Source organism: Oncorhynchus nerka, linkage group LG13 (assembly GCF_034236695.1).
Source record: "Oncorhynchus nerka isolate Pitt River linkage group LG13, Oner_Uvic_2.0, whole genome shotgun sequence".
Lineage (NCBI taxonomy): Eukaryota > Metazoa > Chordata > Actinopteri > Salmoniformes > Salmonidae > Oncorhynchus > Oncorhynchus nerka.
Genome location: NC_088408.1, coordinates 30613927 through 30625291, shown reverse-complemented (window position 1 = coordinate 30625291; position 11365 = coordinate 30613927). Strand labels below are relative to the sequence as shown.

At 42.1% G+C, this 11365-nt stretch overlaps 1 pseudogene; it reads left to right on the top strand.

The window, feature by feature from the left end:
* The first annotated feature begins 1858 nt into the window (after positions 1-1858).
* The window catches only part of LOC115139340 (inverted formin-2-like), a 28116-nt pseudogene continuing 18609 nt past the window's right edge, over positions 1859-11365 (top strand).

Genomic DNA, 11365 nt, shown 5'->3' with positions numbered 1-11365 from the left:
ATGAAGAGGGTGATAACGCTATCTGTCTGTGTTTTTTGCAGTAGGATTGGATAGAGCACAATCACTGCAGGTGTGTATCTCATTCCCGTGTTAGTGAGCTAGTGAGCATTGTCAAATCAAAACCCAACCTTAAAGTAAGTCATGATGAACTCACTGACAAAACTCAGTTTTGGACAAGACTGACTTTATTATTAAGAAAATTATCCTATTTACACCTTGTAAATTTTGACACTGTAATAAGTTTCTGACTAATATTGGTGCCACATAGCCCATTTTCTATTTGATAAGTTGTTTTTCCTTCAGTTGTGCTTTAAGCCGCGGCAAAACGCATCATCAGGAGGATGTGGCAAGTGACATTTTGCTTCTTGAAAATCCTATATCTTGAAAACTTGACTGCTGACATGCAAAATATTTTGGGACTGTATCAACAGTGGACTAATAAAAAAATAAATCCAAAGTTTTTTTTTCTTTTAACGCAGGACATCAATGACAAACGATGTAAGGAATAATAGCGCCATTTCGTGGCAGCAGGGCTACTACCTAGAGTAGCCAATATTGGGGTAAAAGCCAGTAAGCACACGGATACAACGCTTACAAGCAACAGTACAACCATCATGACTACTTTTAATTAAAACATTTTACAGTTATTTGTAACAGTGAAATATGACTCAGACTCATCCCCTGGCTTTAAAACAGAAGTCCAAACTCTCGTGGTAAGGTAGTTGCATGGTTAGTAACCTCATCCAAAGAGGAACAAGTGAAGTGAGAGATTTTGCACACACCAAAATCTGTCCAAAATAACCCCAATTAATTTCTATGGGCTTAATATGCAGACCTAGGCGTGTCACCTGCCTTCCTGCCTTTGGGACAAAAACTCCCATTGTTAGTGCAGAGACATGAGCGTCTCGTCATTATACACAGATCTCTGCTTCATCCCCAAGCTATTGCGCACAGAGCATATAAGCCTTGGATATTATCAACCACTCAATGTGGTAAGAGGTGAGAGGTGTTGTTGATTCTTTCTGCCCAGAGGCCAAATGCAAGCACTCCAGTAATCACTGACTGGAAATGAGGATGCTGCTCTCAGATGCAGGCTAGGCCATGTATATGGTCATATGCAGCAGTGTGTAGGAGGGAGATTCTGAGATGTGAGAAGTATGCAGGGCATGGGACAAAGGAATGTCTAGTATCGGTGGAAAAAACTGTGTCTCAATTGGGTGCCCATGTTGTTGGGGATCAGAAGTCCCCGGTACGAGAGAGACAGGTTGAGGTTGCCAGGGTACGAGTAGAACAGAAGGTGTCATATGCTGAGGCAGTGATGAGAATAGAGGATGATGGGTCAAGGGTGAATAGTTGGTCTAAGCCAATACAGAGTGAAACAAATTTTTACTTCAGTGAGGTTGGCTTCTTAGCATTCATTGCCATAGTTATCACCTGTACCGCAGGAATGGAATGTAAAATCACAGAATTATAGATGTTGTGATGGAAGCTGCAGAGAAGTGTGTGGATGCCTGATGAAGACCTAAGGGTCGAAACACTGTAAATAAATATAACCTGGGAGCATGGGCAGCAGTGTGCAGCGTTTTCCTTTCTTTTTTTCCAAGTATGTGGGTGTACAATGTTTTACTGCAGAAGAGTTATAAGGTACCTTTCCATCGACACAGCTCCATCCATTACCATGTGCCTGTCCTCCCCAATTAAGGCGCCACCCACCTGTGTTGTAGGGTTTTTGAATCACAGAGGGTAACATGATCGACCACACACTCCCGCACAGTAGGTGGCGGAATGCACAAACAAAATGTGCAAGCACCATGATATCAAAGAAGAAGAAGTACCACTTAAAGTTGTCCTGGTTGATGAATGCAATGTCTGAGCAGGGGAACGCAACCCTAGTATGTTTGGAGAACAGCGCTGCAAGGTTTGGCCAGTGTATTTATACCAAAACGTGCGCACACAGGAATTGTATGAAATTGGTAACTACAAAACGTTACCTTCGATTCGCTGTGGAAATCGAGCAGTTGAAGGGATAAGTACGGTAAGAGTAACACACGTTTTGCAAACAGGGCGAAATTGGTCTGTAATTTGTTAAACTCATGCACTCGGACGGAGAAAAGGACTACTTCACTCGCAAACAACTTTTTGGCCAACATGTATGCTGTATCATGATACACATTGTATTGTCTTGCTCATGCCAAGCCTGGGCGAAGTTATCTTGGCTAAGTCAAGTACCACTGCCAACATTTCAGTAATACAATGCGCAACGTTCTGCCAAGCTTGTGGATGTCATGACAATGGGTACAAAGTATTTGCAATTAGTAATACAGATAAAAGGGTCAATCCACCAATGGAGTACATTTTGGGTAATGTAATTTATTTAAAAAAATAATTACACCTAATTTGTGTTCTATATCGAGTACATGTTCAACTTCATGAACATGTTTTCACACATCAATGGGTTAAATAAAAATAACGTGCCAAGTAACAGGGTTGAGGTTTTTATCTTAAATTAGACAAATTCTGTTACATTGGGGAATGTAAGTGTGTTATGTGCACCAGGGAGGGGCAATTGGATGCAGACTTCAGAAATGCAAGTTTAGACATGTTAACAATTTATCTATGAGTAACGGTGTTATGCTCCAGTTTCCCATCACAAAACACTGGGGGGACAGAAGCTTGTAAGTCACCAGCAACAGTACAACACTACATGCCCAAAAGTATGTGGACACCTGCTCATTGAACATCTCCATTCCAAACTCATGGGCATTAATATAGATTTAGTCTCCCCATTTGCTGCTATAACAGCCTCCACTCTTCTGGGAAGGCTTTTCCCTAGATGTTGGGAAATTGCTGCAGGGACTTGCTTCCATTCAGCCACAAGTATTAGTGAGGTTGAGTGATTTAGGCCTGGCTCGAAGTTAGCAGTCCAAAGGTGTTCGATGTGGTTGAGGTCAGGCCAGTTAAGTTCTTTCACACCGATCTAGACAAACCGATTCTATTTGGACCTTGCTTTGTGCACAGGGACATTGTCATGCTGAAACAGGAAAGGGCCTTCCACAAAGTTGGAAGCACAGAATCATCTAGAATGTCATTGTATGCTGTAGTGTTAAGATTTCCTTTCACTGGAACTAAGGGGCCTCGCCCGAACCATGAAAACAGCCCCACACCATTATTTCTCCTCCATCTAACTTTACAGTTGGCACTATGCATTGGGGAAGGGAGTGTTCTCCTTGCATCTGCTAAACCCAGATTCGTTCGTTGGCCTGCCAGATGGTGAAGTGTGATTCATCACTCCAGAGAACGCGTTTCCACTGCTCTAGTCCATTGCGGCGAGCTTTATACTACTCCAGCCGACGCTTGGCATTGCACATGGTGATCTTAGGCTTGTGTGCGGCTACTTGGCCATGGAAACTCATTTCATTAAGCTCCCAACGTACTGTTCTTGTGATGAAGTTGCTTCGAGAGGCAGTTTGGAATTCTGTAGTGAGTGTTGCAACCAGCCAGAAATTTGACGAACTGACTTGTTGGAAAGGTGGCGTCCTATGACGGATTGAAAGTCACTGAGCTCTTCAGTAAGGCCGTTCTACTGCTAATGTTTGTCTATGGAGATTGCGTGGCTGAAATGGCCAACTCCTAATTTGAAGGGGTGTCCACATACTTTTGGATATATAGTGTAGGTCTAATAGACACCTGGATTCAGGATATGGTGCATATACATTGGAAATATAAATGGGTTATGTCCACTGAAATCTAGTGCAGGGATTGGCTACGTTGATAAGGGTGGGTGCCACAATTTCTTAACTCATTAAGGGGCTGCAGTGGCTCGCGGGTCTGCTTACCCATATCCACAAATGCAGTCAACTGATTTGTGAAATCAATCCATTTGTGCAGTTAAACTGCTTAACTCTCCTTTTGGGTGCCCAAAGCGAGATTTGGTTGTTTTTTAAAGTACATTTTCTGTAATTCTACACTTTTTGCCATGGGGCATAGACGATGTTGCTATTTTTTTTATAACATTTCCTACAGTTTTACACGTTTTGCCAAGACTGTTGACGTGTTACTATGAGGGTGACTAACAAAATCAATGGGTGGGCCCCCTGGAGGTCACGGCCCCTGGGCACGTGTTTAGATAGCTGGTTAGACTGTTAATTAGTCTCAAAATTGTTAGTGACTGACAACTAAACTGCTGGTGCACAACCAAATTTAGAAACTGCACTTTGTGTATTCTACTATTGTAGCTCTCCTCGACTGAGTACCTAAGAGTACTCGGCAGTGAGTGTTGCAACATGGCAGACCCTGCTCTAGGAGGACTAATGCCCTTGGCCATGTATTGTTTACATCTGTTGGTGATAGTCAGTGTTACCATGGCATTACCCACCTCATTCACAACTTATGACAGGCTGGTGTTTTCTACAGCACATGGGAACACATTGCATTAGATGAGAAGCGGTATGTGTGCGCCCGTGTTTATGCTGTACTGTATGCAGTTGCTCACACCCATGCATTCTGTGAACAAAAATAAACACCGTTGACCCTCGGCTTTGCTGCCACACAAATGCAGCCAATTTAGATGTACTGATTTTTATTTTAAAAATTGTGTAGAACCAAAGACAAAGGAGGAAAGAATGGCCCATTAGGTTAGAATGAATTTTGGTTGGTTTAAGATGGCTATGTTCCTCATTAACGTAGTGATTTTAGTGAGTTCCCAAGACTAAATTGATGTAAGCACAAATTCTGAGAGGATGAAATTTGTTGTGTTGGCAATAGTGATGCTGACTGGGTCCCAGAGGGTGGTGGCCTGGATATATAGGGAAGAGAATCTCCACTAGCAGTTCTTCTGCTGACAGAGGTGAATGCAGCTAACTAGGAAGGTCAACAACTGTTTACGTATGTTACTGCACCAGATATGAGACGGCTATAAACCATTCCTTTGCATGAGATGAAGGTTTATTATTGTTCAAACTTCCATGGCTACTGAAATGTTTTATATTTTATAGTGATACTATCATTGTAAACTGCGTAGATTTCTCAATTGCTCTGTAAGCTTTCACAAGGTCCAGAAAGGTAGATTAGCAGGCCACTCGTGTTGTATTTTGTCATGATGTATTGGAGTTAACAACCTACCATAGGAAAATGGGGGGGCTTCTTCTGATGGTGATTGTGGATCATCATCAGTCTCCCAAGTTAAACTATAATGTGGCCACCAATATGCTGACATCCCTAGTTATTCAGGAACGCTCAACGTGCGCTCTGCCTCTCCCCTCCTAGTGACTATTTCTTGCATACCTAAGAATGCTTCAGTAGAACACATTTTTGATTGGTGGAGGGAGGAATTCGCTCAAAGTGATTCCAACGATGGCTATCCTTCTCCACAATTTTTGTAGTATGAATGCTGCTGTTTACTTGAATTAGAACAACTTTTTATAGTTATTGTCTTTGGTGTGGACGGCCCTGTAAGAAGTCACATCACATAGCCCAGAGCCTTGTTCCTTATTTCACATGACCCAAGGAAGATTCTCTCTGCCAGGGTCATGCTGCTATAGCATTTCTCAAAAGTGCTGGCTAATGATAATCTTGACAAGAATTTGCATTGTACAGTATATGCAGCACATTAACATTTGCATCTCCAGGAATGTCATGCTACACATTCTAAGGGATGTAATTTGCCTCTATCAGACGGTGATATGTGAATGAAGAAGCAGAGTTTCTGCATACTTTGCATGTATGCTTATATCACATGCCATTCAGTATTGTATGTCTTAGACATAAACACATTTGTGATGCAATTTACTGATTTGATTCAGTTGACCACAACCCTGTTGATAACTGCATGGTGTTTGCATCGAGGCCTCTATAAACCAATAATGATGTCAAGGTTATTTCAGGAATCTGTCCCTATAGTCAGGCAACTCCTCATATATTATCTCAGGTCAGGTTTGGGAGGAATGTGACAGAGAATAACACAACAAAAGTTAATAATTTACGAAGCATGTTAGTCTCTGCCTCTGTCTGTCGCAATAAACTGGTTTCTATGATTTGAAGACATTGGGGGCTTAGTCCAAAGACAGTGTGTGTGGGGGGTCATCCTTCTCCGTCAAAGAATTTCAACAGCAGAATGCATGAATTTTGTGCACTTTGAGAGATTTGATTTTGTTCAGGTAATTTGCACCTTTCCATCTGCCATAGCAGACACTGCCAGTAGTCCATTACAGTAGCTACTGTGGATCTCTATTCTGGAACACTGTCATTTTCTACGTGTTTTATCCCAGGTTCCCAGAACATTTCCTTATTAAAACTCAGAAAATTAAAACTTGTAAAATGTTCTGTGTGTGTACCCCTGTAAGATATCGTAGCTCTAGAAAAAATGGAAATCTCCTCAAACCCAAAGGAAATAGTACACATCAATCCATATATACACTGCTCAAAAAAATAAAGGGAACACTAAAATAACATCCTAGATCTGAATGAATGAAATATTCTTATTAAATAATTTTTTCTTTACATAGTTGAATGTGCTGTCATCAAAATCACACAAATTATCAATGGAAATCAAATTTATCAACCTATGGAGGTCTGGATTTGGAGTCACACTCAAAATTAAAGTGGAAAACTACACTACAGGCTGATCCAACTTTGTAATGTCCTTAAAACAAGTCAAAATGAGACTCTGTAGTGTGTTTTCTCCACGTGCCTGTATGACCTCCCTACAACGCCTGGGCAGGCTCCTGATGAGGTGGCGGATGGTCTCCTGAGGGATCTCCTCCCAGACCTGGACTAAAGCATCCGCCAACTCCTGGACAGTCTGTGGTGCAACGTGGCGTTGGTGGATGGAGCGAGACCTGATGTCCCAGATGTGCTCAATTGGATTCAGGTCTGGGGAACTGGCGGGCCAGTCCATAGCATCAATGCCTTCCTCTTGCAGGAACTGCTGACACACTCCAGCCACATGAGGTCTAGTATTGTCTTGCATTAGGAGGAACCCAGGGCCAACCGCACCAGCATATGGTCTCACAAGGGGTCTGACGATCTCATCTCGGTACCTAATGGCAGTCAGGCTACCTCTGGCGAGCACATGGAGGGCTGTGCGGCCCACCAAAGAAATGAAATGCCACACCATGACTGACCCACCGCCAAACCGGTCAGGAGGATGTTGCAGGCAGCAGAACGTTCTCCACGGCGTCTCCAGACTCTGTCACGTCTGTCACATGTGCTCAGGGTGAACCTGCTTTCATCTGGGAAGAGCACAGGGCGCCAGTGGCAAATTTGCCAATCTTGGTGTTCTCTGGCAAATGCCAAATGTCCTGCACGGTGTTGGGCTGTAAGCACAACCCCCACCTGTGGATGTCGGACCCTCATACCACCCCCATGGAGTCTGTTCCAATTTGTAAGTCGCTCTGGATAAGAGCGTCTGCTAAATGACTTAAATGTAAATGTAAAATGTTTCTGACCGTTTGAGCAGACACATGCACATTTGTGGCCTGCTGGAGGTAATTTTGCAGGGCTCTTGCAGTGCTCCTCCTTGCACAAAGGCGGAGGTAGTGGTCCTGCTGCTGGGTTGTTGCCCTCCTACGGCCTCCTCCACGTCTCCTGATGTACTGGCCTGTCTCCTGGTAGCGCCTCCATGCTCTGGACACTACGCTGACACACAGTATACCTTCTTGCCACATCTCGCATTGATGTGCCATCCTGGATGAGCTGCACTACCTGAGCCACTTGTGTGGGTTGTAGATTCCGTCTCATGCTACCACTAGATTGAAAGCACCGCCAGCATTCAAAAGTGACCAAAACATCAGCCAGGAAGCATAGGAACTGAGAAGTGGTCTGTGGTTATCACCTGCAGAACCACTCCTTTATTGGGGGTGTCTTGCTAATAGCCTATACTTTCCACCTGTTTGTCTATTCCATTTGCACAACAGCATGTGAAATGTATTGTCAATCAGTGTTGCTTCCTAAGTAGACCATTTAGGCAACAGACAACGCATTACATCGACATCGCCTCGCTATTATTTTTAATGAATGGTCTTTCAATTGAACCTAAACAATTTATTAACGTTCAGTTTATATCTTAAACAAACACTAACAACCGTCTATTTCCAGGCAAAACATACCAATAGTTGAATTCTAATCCGAAATCCAGATTTGATTCTATTGATGCATAGGCTGGGAAACGAACCAGAGTCTCCCGCATTGTAGGCAAGAATTCTACTACCAACGCTATTGAAATGGTGGAGACTCCTCGCAAATAACACTTTATAATTGTCTATAGTCCTTCAGGCACATATTACCGAGACAATTCCCAGAAAATAGCCCTACTTTAAAGGTAAGCATTTCTCTTGCGATAATTCTCAGTACTCTCTTTCTCTATGTTCCCTTATCTTCTCTTTTCTTTGACTTTTGTCACTCTATCTCCTACTCATAATTTAGGAATAATTACTATTGACTTTTGATAAGTTAATTAGGTCTCACACGCACAATTTTTTTTCCCCCTGTTGAAACTTTCTCTCACCCTTTCTCTGCACTTGCCTTCCTGCCTTTTTCGGGCTTCAGACTACAGGTCGACCGATTTAATCGGAATGGTAGATTAATTAGGGCCGATATCAAGTTTTCGTAACAATCGGAAATCTGTATTTTTGGACACTGATTTAAAAAATATTTTTCTTACATCTTTATTTAACTAGGCAAGTCGGTTAAGAACACATTCTTATTTTCAATGACTGCCTAGGAACGGTGGGTTAACTGGCTTGTTCAGGGGCAGAACGATTTTTACCTTGTCAGCTCAGGGATTCAATCTTGCAACCTTACGGTTAACTAGTCCAACGCTCTGAACCACCTGCCTCACGAGGAGCCTGCCTGTTACGCAACTGCAGTAAGAAGCCAAGGTAAGTTGCTAGCTAGCATTAAACTTATTAAAAAAACAATCAATCATAATCACTCGTTAACTACACATGGTTGATATTACTAGTTTATCTAGCGTGTCCTGCGTTGCATGTAATCAGTATGCATATGTGGAAAAAGGACTGTCGTTCAAGCCTATCAACTCCCGAGATTAGGCTGGTGTAACCGATGTGAAATGGCTAGCATGTTAGCGGGGTGCGCGCTAATAGCGTTTCAATCGGTGACATCACTCGCTCTGAGGCTTGAAATAGTTTTTCCCCTTGCTCTCAAGGGCCGCAGCTTTTGTGGAGCGATGGGTAATGATGCTTCAAGGGTGGCTGTTGTCTGTGTTCCTGGTTTGAGCCCAGGTAGGGGCGAGGAGAGGGACGGAAGCTATACTGTTACACTGGCAATACTAAAGTGCCTATAAGAACATCCAATAGTATATGAAATACAAATAGTATAGAGAGAAATAGTCCTATTATTCCTATAACTACAACCTAAAACTTCTTACCTTGGAATATTGAAGACTTATGTTAAAAGGAACTACCAGCTTTCATATGTTCTGAGCAAGGAACTTAAACGTTTGTTTTTTTTACATGGCACATATTGCACTTTTACTTCTCCAACACTGTTTTTGCATTATTTAACAACTGTTCCACAGGTGCATCTTCATTAATTGTATATGGTTCCTTGAACAAACATGGGAAATGGTTTTTAAACCCTTTACAGTGAAGATATGTGAAGTTATTTGGATTATCTTTGAAAGACCGAGTCCTGAAAAATGGATTTCTTTTTTTGCTGAGTTTATATTTAATATGGGCTATTTTCAGCCCTTTCCTGGGTAGCTTATCAGAGAGACAAAATCTGGAAAATAGCAAAAAAAATCTAGATCATTTACATTCAGCAGTCCTGTAATCAATTGGTGTGTGCTGCGGGTGTGAAGCTACAAAATGTCATTTAGTCAGTTCTACCACCTCAACATTGACAATTTTTAAATGGGGTTCATGTAAAGTTCCGCTTCAGTCCACAGGGGGGCACTCTGTCACTGTCAAGATACTTGCTTCAGTCAAAATCTCTTCTGTCTCAGCTAGCTAGCCAGCAAAGCTAGCTACAGAAACAAAACACATCAAATACACTTGCTGGAAATGAGAACTTTTTCTAATACCATGACTTGTGTCAACGTCCTTAGCTTGCCCGTTCACTAAATATACTGTTAAATAACTGACACCCAATAGCTTAAAGAGCGACTGCCTTTAAAAAAAAATGTATCCCTTAAATGGTCTGTCATTGCTATGAGTCAAAGTTATTCTAGTGTAAATGTTGACTGTGTAAATAGGATAATTCTGGTCATAAAGACTGTCTTGTTTGGAACATCCATGCGTCAACATTTTAAGGTTGGGTTTTGATTTGACGATGTCCACTTGCCCACAAACATGGGGTGAACAGCTGCGGTGATTGCTCTCTATCCATTAGCATAGACATGGTCAGCAGCTTTGACTGTTTACATAAGACAACACCTCACTTTTTTTCTATAACTTGAAATACTGCCCCAAACACCTTTTTAGTTGCAGCAACTGAAACCTCTTCTGCAAAAACGTCAATTAATTACTCAAGAATTCTGTAATTTTGTATCGTAGATTAATTCTGGGGATTTTGAGGAAGTGAAATATAGGCTTCCACATCTCCAGTGTCTCATGGGGGATAAATATCATGAATCACACCTCCAAGACTGAAGTCTTGCGTTTTTCCTGTTGCTCATTAGTAAAAAAAAACACACTTATCGGCCTGTTCAGTGGCTCTCTAAGGATGCTGAGTGCTAATTCTAGCTTATTAACATTAGCCAACCCTTATGCTGATGGAGACTAGTATTAGCTACCACTGACTTTGCAGTAACTGCTGCTGCTCCTGCTTCACTTTGATTTTCTGGTTGTTCTACCCTCTTTCACCACATTCGCAGCTGCCTGCTTGTGCTCAACCTGCTTTCTTTTTTTGCTTCCCTTTCGGAAGAAATTCTAACAATCCATATTTGCTCTGTGCTATACTGCAGACTGACTGTGACAGGCATTTTGCTGAATTATGACATTGACATCTAAGCGGTGCTGTGGGAGAGGTGTCAAGGGACCATGAGCGTTCCACTGCCTTGTGAAAACGTTGCGCCTGGTGACTACCATACCCTGTTCACAGGCACGTAAATATTTCCTTGCCAATTCACACTTTGAATGGCACACACACACAATCCGTGTCTTAATTGTCTCAAGGTTTAAATGCTATTTTAACTTGTCTCATCCCCTTCATCTACCTTGATGGAAGTGGATTTACCAAATGACATCAATATGGGATCAAATCTTTCACCTGGTCAGTCCATGTCATGGAAAGAGCAGGTCTTAATGCGTTGTATTTACACTACTGTTCAAAAGTTTGGGTTCACTTAAGAATGTCCTTGTTTTTAACGAAAAGCACTTTTTTTGTCAATAAAAAAAACGACATCAAA